The sequence below is a fragment of the Arachis ipaensis genome, chromosome B1, assembly GCF_059453495.1.
Source record: "Arachis ipaensis isolate K30076 ecotype BB chromosome B1, ASM5945349v1, whole genome shotgun sequence".
In the NCBI taxonomy this organism is placed as follows: Eukaryota; Viridiplantae; Streptophyta; class Magnoliopsida; order Fabales; family Fabaceae; genus Arachis; species Arachis ipaensis.
Genome location: NC_142436.1, coordinates 14595325 through 14605092, shown reverse-complemented (window position 1 = coordinate 14605092; position 9768 = coordinate 14595325). Strand labels below are relative to the sequence as shown.

The 9768-nt window shown below is 38.6% G+C and overlaps 1 pseudogene across 1 annotated transcript; it reads right to left on the bottom strand.

Moving 5' to 3' along the window:
* Positions 1-320: 320 nt before the first annotated feature.
* On the bottom strand, positions 321-4194 carry LOC148575787 (uncharacterized; annotated as a pseudogene). Its single transcript, XR_015902238.1, has one exon. The product of XR_015902238.1 is annotated as an uncharacterized LOC148575787 (transcript).
* Between the last annotated feature and the right edge of the window lie 5574 nt (positions 4195-9768).

Sequence of the window (9768 nt, the reverse complement as noted above, 5' to 3'; positions counted from 1 at the left end):
GCGTTTAACGCCCAATTGCTGCTCTCCTGGGCGTTCAACGCCCAGCTGTTGCTTCTTTCTGGCGTTGAACGCCAAGAAGTCCTTTGTCACTGGGCGTTTTTCTGAACGCCCAGGACACTGTAATTCTGGCGTTAAACGCCCAGAAGGAGCTTCTTTCTGGCGTTTAACGCCCAGAAGATGCTCCTTTCTGGCGTTCAACGCTCAGATGGCTATCCTTACTGGCGTTGAACGCCCAGTGGATGCTTCTTTTGGGCGTTCAATGCCCAAAACATTTCTTACTGGCTTTTTCACGCCAATGAGCTTCCAAATTCCCCTGTAACTCTGTGAATTCAAGCAATTGCTATTTTACCTTGAAGATACTTTGACATATACCTGTAAAAATCAATTAATTAACAAATAAATTTTGTAAATGGCTGGGTTGCCTCCCAGCAAGCGCTTCCTTATTGTCTTTAGCTGGACTTTTACTGAGCTTTAATCAAGTCTCAGTTTTGAGCATTCTTGCTCAAAATTGCTTTCAAGATAATGTTTAACTCTCTGTCCATTAACAATGAACTTTTTGTTAGAGTCATTATCCTGAAGCTTTACGTATCCATATGGTGACACACTTGTAATCACATATGGACCTCTCCACCGGGATTTCAATTTCCCGGGGAATAATTTGAGCCTAGAATTAAATAGCAGAACTTTCTGCCCTGGCTCAAAGACTCTGGATGACAGTTTCTTATCATGCCATCTTTTTGCTTTCTCTTTGTAAATTTTTACATTTTCGAAAGCATTGAGTCTAAATTCCTCTAGCTCATTTAACTGGAGCAACCGCTTTTCTCCAGCTAACTTGGCATCAAGGTTCAGGAATCTGGTCGCCCAGTAGGCCTTATGTTCCAGTTCCACTGGCAAGTGACATGCCTTTCCATACACAAGCTGGTATGGAGAGGTCCCTATAGGGGTCTTGAATGCTGTTCTGTATGCCCACAGAGCATCATCCAAGCTTCTTGTCCACTCCCTTCTACGGTTAATTACAGTCCGTTCCAGGATTCTTTTAAGTTCTCTGTTAGAGACTTCAGCTTTCCCATTTGTCTGTGGATGATATGGAGTGGCTACCCTGTGGCTAACTCCATAACGAACCAAAGCAGAGTAAAGCTGTTTATTACAGAAATGAGTGCCCCCATCACTGATTAATACTCTAGGGGTACCAAATCTGCTGAAGATGTGTTTCTGAAGGAATTTTAACACTATCTTAGTGTCATTAGTGGGTGTTGCAATAGCTTCCACCCATTTGGATACATAATCCACTGCCACCAGAATATAAGTGTTTGAGTATGATGGTGGGAAAGGCCCCATGAAGTCAATACCCCATACATCAAACAACCCAATCTCCAAGATCTCTTGTTGAGGCATGGCATAACTGTGAGGCAGATTACCATATCTTTGGCAACTGTCACAATTAAGTACAAACACTCGGGAATCTTTATAGAGAGTAGGCCAGTAGAAGCCACATTGGAGGACTCTTGTGGCTGTTCGCTCACTTCCAAAATGTCCTCCATATTGTGATCCATAGCAATGCCATAGGATCTTCTGCGCTTCTTCTTTAGGCACACATCTACGGATTACTCCGTCTGCACATCTCTTGAAGAGATACGGCTCATCCCAAAGATAATACTTTGCATCCGTGATCATCTTCTTTGATTGCTGCCTACTGTATTCTTTGGGTATGAATCTCACTGCCTTGTAGTTCGCAATGTCTGCAAACCATGGCACTTCTTGGATGGTAAAGAGTTGCTCATCCGGAAAGTTTTCAGAGATCTCAGTAAGAGGGAGGGACGCCCCTTCTACTGGTTCTATTCAGGACAGGTGATCTGCTACTTGATTCTCTGTCCCTTTTCTGTCTCTTATTTCTATATCAAACTCTTGCAGAAGAAACACCCATCTTATGAGTCTGGGTTTTCAATCCTGCTTTGTGAGTAGATATTTAAGAGCAGCATGGTCAGTGTACACAATCACTTTTGATCCTACTAAATAGGATCTGAACTTGTCTATGGCGTAAACCACTGCAAGTAGCTCTTTTTCTGTGGTTGTGTAGTTCTTCTGTGCGTCATTTAGAACGCGACTGGCATAATAAATGACGTGCAAAAGCTTGTCATGCCTTTGTCCCAACACTGCACCAATGGCATGGTCACTGGCATCACACATCAGTTTAAAAGGTAATGTCCAGTCTGGTACAGAGATGACTGGTGCTGTGACCAGCTTAGCTTTCAGAGTCTCAAACGCCTGCAGACACTCCTTATCAAAGATAAATGGCGTGTTAGCAGCTAGCAGATTACTTAGAGGTTTGGCGATTTTTGAAAAATTCTTTATAAACCTCCTATAAAATCCTGCATGCCCCAGAAAGCTTCTGATTGCCTTAACATTGGTAGGTGGTGGTAATTTTTCAATTACCTCTACCTTAGCTTGATCCATCTCTATTCCCTTGTTCAAAATTTTGTGCCCAAGGACGATTCCTTCAGTCACCATAAAGTGACATTTTTTTCAGTTTAAAACTAGGTTAGTCTCTTGGCACCTCTTTAGAACAAGTGCTAGATGGTCAAGACAGGAGCTGAATGAGTCTCCAAATACTGAAAAGTCATCCATGAAGACTTCCAGAAAATTTTCCACCATACCAGAGAAAATTGAGAGCATGCACCTTTGATAGGTTGCAGGTGCATTGCACAAGCCAAATGGCATCCTTCTGTATGCAAATACTCCAGATGGACATGTGAATGCTATTTTCTCTTGATCCTGGGGATCTACTGCAATTTGATTATAACCTGAATATCCATCCAGGAAGCAGTAGTATTCATGACCTGCTAGTCTTTCCAGCATCTGGTCTATGAATGGTAAAGGAAAATGATCCTTTCTGGTGGCTGTATTGAGCCTTCTATAATCAATACACATACGCCACCCTGTAACTGTTCTTGTAGGAACCAGTTCATTTTTTTCATTAGGAATCACTGTCATGCCACCTTTCTTAGGGACAACTTGGACAGGGCTTACCCAGGGGCTATCAGAAATAGGATAAATAATCCCAGCCTCTAGTAATTTAGTGACCTCCTTCTGCACCACTTCCTTCATGGCTGGATTTAGCCACCTTTATGGTTGAACCACTGGCTTGGCGTCACCTTCCAATAGGATCTTGTGCATGCATCTGGCTGGGCTAATACCCTTAAGATCACTGATGGACCACCCAAGAGCTGTCTTGTGTGTCCTTAGCACTTGAATTAGTGCTTCCTCTTCCTGTGGCTCTAAGGTAGAGCTTATGATTACAGGAAAGGTATCACCTTCTCCCAGAAATGCATATTTCAGGGAGGGTGGTAATGGTTTGAGCTCAGGTTTAGGAGGTTTCTCCTCTTCCTGAGGGATTTTCAGAGGTTCTATTATTCTCTCTGATTCCTCCAGATCAGGCTGAACATCTTTAAAGATATCCTCTAGCTCTGATTCGAGACTCTCATTCATATTTACTTCTCTTACCAGAGAGTCAATAATGTCAACACTCATGCAGTCATTTGGGGTGTTTGGATACTGCATAGCTTTAACAACATTCAACTTGAACTCCTCCTCATTGACTCTCAGGGTTACTTTCCCTTTTTGGACGTCAATGAGGGTTCGGCCAGTTGCTAGGAAAGGTCTTCCTAGAATGAGAGTTGCACTCTTGTGCTCCTCCATTTCTAGCACCACAAAGTCAGTAGGAAAGGCAAATGGCCCAACCTTGACAATCATGTCTTCAATCACGCCTGATGGGTATTTAATGGAACCATCAGCAAGTTGAAGACATATTCGGGTTGGTTTGACTTCTTCAGTCAAACCAAGCTTTGTGATAATAGATGCAGGTATTAGGTTGATACTTGCCCCAAGATCACATAGAGCTTGCTTGGTACAAGTACCCTCTAAAGTGCATGGTATCATAAAGCTCCCGGGGTCTTTAAGCTTCTCAGGTAAGCTTTTTAGAATGACTGCACTGCATTCTTCAGTGAGATAAACTTTTTCAGTTTCCCTCCAATCCTTCTTATGACTTAAGATCTCTTTCATGAACTTAGCATAAGAGGGTATTTGCTCAAGTGCCTCTGCAAACGAAATCTTTATTTCAAGAGTCCTTAGATAGTCTGCAAAGTGGGCAAATTGCTTATCATGTTCCTCTTGGCGGAGTTTCTGAGGATAAGGCATTTTAGCTTTGTATTCCTCAACCTTAGTTGTTGTAGGTTTATTGCCTACAGATGTGGGTTGGGAAGCCTTTTTAGAAGGGTTATTATCAGCACTTGTATGTGCCTGATCCCCCACTGGCATTTGAATACCAGGGGTGGAAGCTGGAGTGGCGTTAGACGCCAGCTCCTTACTTGTTTCTGGCGTCTAAACGCCAGAACTGTGCTTCCTTTGGGCATTCAACACCAACTCCTTGCTTGTTTCTGGCGTTGAACACCAGGATTGGGCATGGTTTGGGCGTTCAGCGCCAGCATTATTCCTCTCTGGGCTCTGATTGTCCTCAGAGGGATTTTGGGTAGCCATTTGTTCATTTCTTGGCTTCTTGCTGCCTTGAAGTGAGGTATTTAATATTTTCCCACTTCTTAATTGAACTGCTTGGCATTCTTTTGTTATTTGTTTTGATAGTTGCTGTTCTGTTTGCTTCAACTGTACTTCCATATTCAAGTTAGCCGTTCTTGTTTCTTGTAATATCTCCTTGAATTCGGCTAACTGTTTTGTTAGAAAGTCTAATTGCTGATTGAATTCATTAGCCTGATCTACAGGACTGAGTTCAGCAGTCACTGTTTTAGCCTTTTCTTTCATGGAAGATTTACTGCTTAGGTACAGATGCTAATTTCTGGCAACTGTATCAATAAGCTCTTGAGCTTCTTCAATTTTTTTTCTCATACGTATAGATCCACTAACTGAGTGGTCTAGAGAAATCTGAGCTTTTTCTGTAAGCCCATAGTAGAAGATGTCTAATTGCACCCACTCTGAAAACATTTCAGAGGGGCATTTTCTTAGCATCTCTCTGTACCTCTCCCATGCATCATAAAGAGATTCATTATCTCCTTGTTTGAAGCCTTGGATGCTTAGCCTTAGCTGTGTCATCCGTTTTGGAGGAAAATAGTGATTCAGGAATTTTTCTGACAGCTGTTTCCATGTCTTTATGCTGTCCTTAGGTTGGTTATTTAACCACCTCTTAGCTTGATCTTTTACAGCAAATGGAAACAGTAATAATCTATAGACATCCTGATCTACGTCCTTATCATGTACTGTGTCAGCAATTTGTAAAAATTGTGCCAAAAACTCTGTAGGTTCTTCCTGTGGAAGACCGGAATACTGGCAGCTTTGCTGCACCATGATAATGAGTTGAGGATTCAACTCAAAGCTACTAACTCCAATGGAGGGTATACATATACTACTCACATATGAAGCAGTAGTGGGATTAGCATATGACCCCAGAGTCCTTCTAGACTGTTCATTTCCACTTAGTTCCATGATGGAGCAAGGGAGATGGTATGGATGTAAATATTATTTATTTTATTATATATAAAAATTTATTTTCGAAATAATAAAATAAAAATATAACAAAGACCGAAATAAAATAAAATAAAATAAAGAAAGAAAGAAAATTACAAATTAAAATTAATAAAAAATTGAAAATATTTTATGAAGATTTTCGAAAAATTGAGGAGAGAGAAAGTGGTTAGGATATTTTTTGAAAAAGATATATATTTTTTTTGAATTTTGAAATCTTAAAAGGATAAGATTTGAAAAATTTTGAAATTGAAATCTGAATTTTTATATAAAAATTGCGAAAATATAGTTTAAAATTAGTTAGAAAAGCTTTTTTTTTTAATTTTGAATTTTATGATGAAAGAGAAAAACACACAAAAGACACAAGACTTAAAATTTTTAGATCTAATGCTCCTTATTTTCGAAAATTTTGGAGGAAAAACACCAAGGAACACCAAACTTAAAAATTTTAAGATCAAAACACAAAGAAGACTCAAGAACACCTTGAAGATTCACAAGAACACCAAGAACAAAAGAAAGAACACCAAACTTAAAATTTTTAGAAAACCAAGATAAATTTTCGAAAGTTATGAAAAGATTAACAAGAAAACATCAAACTTAAAGTTTGGCACAAGATTCAATCAAAGAAAAATTATTTTTGAAAAAGATTTTAAAAGAAGATGCCCAATTGTCAAGAGCATAAGCCAACGCTCTAGCCAACTGAGCTATTAATTTAATGTTGTTTTTAAAGATGTATTATATTTATGGATAAAAATAAAATTAAAAATTTTTTTGAAAACTAATATTTTGAAAAAGTACAAGAAAAACACGAAAACACACAGAACAAGAAAAACTAAAGATCAAACAATAAAAATAAACAAGAACAGCTTGAAGATCAAGGAAGAACAAAGAACACTAATACGAAAATTTTAAGGAAAAATATAAAATATGCAATTGACACCAAACTTAGAACAAGACACTAGACTCACGAAAAAATTTAAAAATTGATAAAGAAAAATAATATTTTTGAAAATTTTTTTGAAAAGAAATTAAAGGACTCTATAGTAACAAAAATAAATTATTCCTGATCTAAGAAACAAAACAAACCTTTAGTTGTTCAAACTCGAACAATCCCCGACAACAGCGCCAAAAACTTGGTGCACAAAATTGTGTATGCCAATATTAATGGACTATTTAACACAGTTTCGCACAACTAACCAGCAAGTGCACTGGGTCGTCCAAGTAATACCTTACGTGAGTAAGGGTCGAATCCCACGGAGATTGTTGGCTTGAAGCAAGCTATGGTTATTTTATTATTCTTAGTCAGGATATCAGTTATAATTATCAGTTTGAATTACGAAAAATAAAAGAGCATAAAATAAATAATTGTTACTTAATAATGGAGAATATGTTGGAGTTTTGGAGATGCTTTGTCCTCTGAATCTCTGTAATGTAATATTCCATCCATGAAAAAGTGCAAAGTTCCCTCCATGGCAAGCTATATGTAGGGTGTCACCGTTGTCAATGGCTACTTCCCATCCTCTCAGTGAAAACGGTCCAAATGCTCTGTCACAGCACGGCTAATCAGCTGTTGGTTCTCGATCATGCCGGAATAGAATCCATTGATTCTTTTGCGTTTGTCATCACGCCCAACACTCGCGAGTTTGAAGCTCGTCACAGTCATCCAATCCCAGAATCCTACTCGGAATACCACGGACAAGGTTTAGACGTTCCGGATTCTCATGAATGCCGCTATCAATTCCAGCTTATACCACGAAGATTCTGATTAAGGAATCTAAGAGATACTCATTCAATCTGATGTAGAACGGAGGTGTTTGTCAGGCACACGTTCATGGGGTGAGGAAGGTGATGAGTGTCACGGATCATCACCTTCTTCATAGTTAAGCGCGAATGAACATCTTAGATAAGAACACACACGTTTGAATGGAGAAACAGAAACAATTGCATTAATTCATCGAGACGCTGCAGAGCTCCTCACCCCCAACAATGGAGTTTAGAGACTCATGCTGCCAAAAGGTACAAATTTCATATCTAAAAATGTCATGAGATACAAAATAATCCTCTTAAAGTTGTTTAAATACTAAACTAGTAACCTAGGTTTACAGAAATTGAGTAAACTAAGATGGATAATGCAGAAATCCACTTCTGGGGCCAACTTGGTGTGTATTGGGGCTGAGACTTAAGTTTCTCACGTGCTTGGGCTGTTTCTGGAGTTGAACGCCAAGTTGTAACGTGTTTCTGGCGTTCAACTCTTGTTCGTGACGTGAGAAGTATGGACTATTATATATTGAAACATGCAACATGGAACTGGCGTTGAACGCCAGTTTACGTTCTCTATCTACGTGCAAAGTATGGACTATTATATATTACTGGAAAGCCCTGGATGTCTACTTTCAAGCCCAATTGAGAGCGCGCCAATTGGACTCCTGTAGCTCCAGAAAATCCATTCCAAGTGCAGGGAGGTCAGGATCCAACAGCATCAGTAGTCCTTTTTCAGCCTGAATCAGATTTTTGCTCAGCTCCCTAAATTTCAGCCAGAAAATACCTGAAATCACAGAAAAATACACAAACTCATAGTAAAGTCCAGAAATATGATTTTTGCTTAAAAACTAATAAAATTCTATTAAAAACTAATTAAAGTATGCTAAAATCTACATGAAATTACCCCCAAAAAGCGTATAAAATATCCGCTCATCACAACGTGTTTTTGGCGTTCAACTCTGGTTCATGACGTGTTTCTGGCGTTTGACTCCAGAATGCAGCATGGAACTGGCGTTGAGCGCCAGCTTACGTCATCTAATCTCGAACAAAGTATGAACTATTATATATTGCTGGAAAGCTCTGGATGTCTACTTTCCAACGCCATTAAGAGCGCGCCATTTGGAGTTCTGTAGCTCCAGAAAATCCATTTCGAGTGCAAGGAGGTTAGATTCCAACAGCATCAGCAGTCCTTTGTCAGCCTTTTATCAGAGTTTTGCTCAGGTCCCTCAATTTCAGCCAGAAAATACCTGAAATCATAGAAAAACACACAAACTCAAAGTAAACTCCAGAAATGTGAATTTAGCATAAAAACTAATGAAAACATCCCTAAAATTAGCTAGATCCTACTAAAAACTACCTAAAAACAATGCCAAAAAGCGTATAAATTATCCACTCATCACAACACCAAACTTAAATTGTTGCTTGTCCTCAAGCAACTGAAAATCAAATAGGATAAAAAGAAGAGAATATACTATAAATTCCAAAATATCAATGAATATTAATTCTAATTAGATGAGCGGGACTTGTAGCTTTTTGCTTCTGAACAGTTTTGGCATCTCACTTCATCCCTTGAAGTTTAGAATGATTGGCATCTATAGGGACTCAGAGTTCAGATAGTGTTAATTGATTCTCCTAGCTAAGTATGTTGATTCTTGAATACAGCTACTTTTATGAGTCTTGGCCATGGTCCTAAGCACATTGTTTTCCAGTATTACCACTAGATACATAAATGTCACAGACACATAACTGGGTGAACCTTTTTAGATTGTGACTCAGCTTTGCTAGAGTCCCCAGTTAGAGGTGTCCAGAGCTCTTAAGCACACTCTTTTTGCTTTAGATCACGACTTTAACCACTCAGTCTCAAGCTTTTCACTTGGACCTGCATGCCACAAGCACATGGTTAGGGACAGCTTGATTTAGCCGCTTAGGCCTGGATTTATTTCCTTGGGCCCTCCTATCCATTGATGCTCAAAGCCTTGGATCCTTTTTACCCTTGCCTTTTGGTTTTAAGGGCTATTGGCTTTTTCTGCTTGCTTTTTCCTTTTTCTTTTTATATTTTTTTTCGCAAGCTTCTTCTTTTTCACTGCTTTTTCTTGCTTCAAGAATCAATTTTATGATTTTTCAGATCATCAATAACATTTCTCTTGTTCATCATTCTTTCAAGAGCCAACAATTTTAACATTCATAAACAACAAGATAAAAAATATGCACTGTTCAAGCATTCATTCAGAAAACAAAAAGTATTGTCACCACATTAATATAATTAAACTAAATTCAAGGATAAATTCGAAACTCATGTACTTCTTGTTCTTTTGAATTAAAAACATTTTTCATTTAAGAGAGGTGAAGGATTCATGGAAATATTCATAGCCTTAAGACATAGTTACTAAATACTAATGATCATTTAATGGAGACACAAAACATAGATAAACATGAGCATAAAAAAACCGAAAAGCAGAAAAATAAGAACAAGGAATG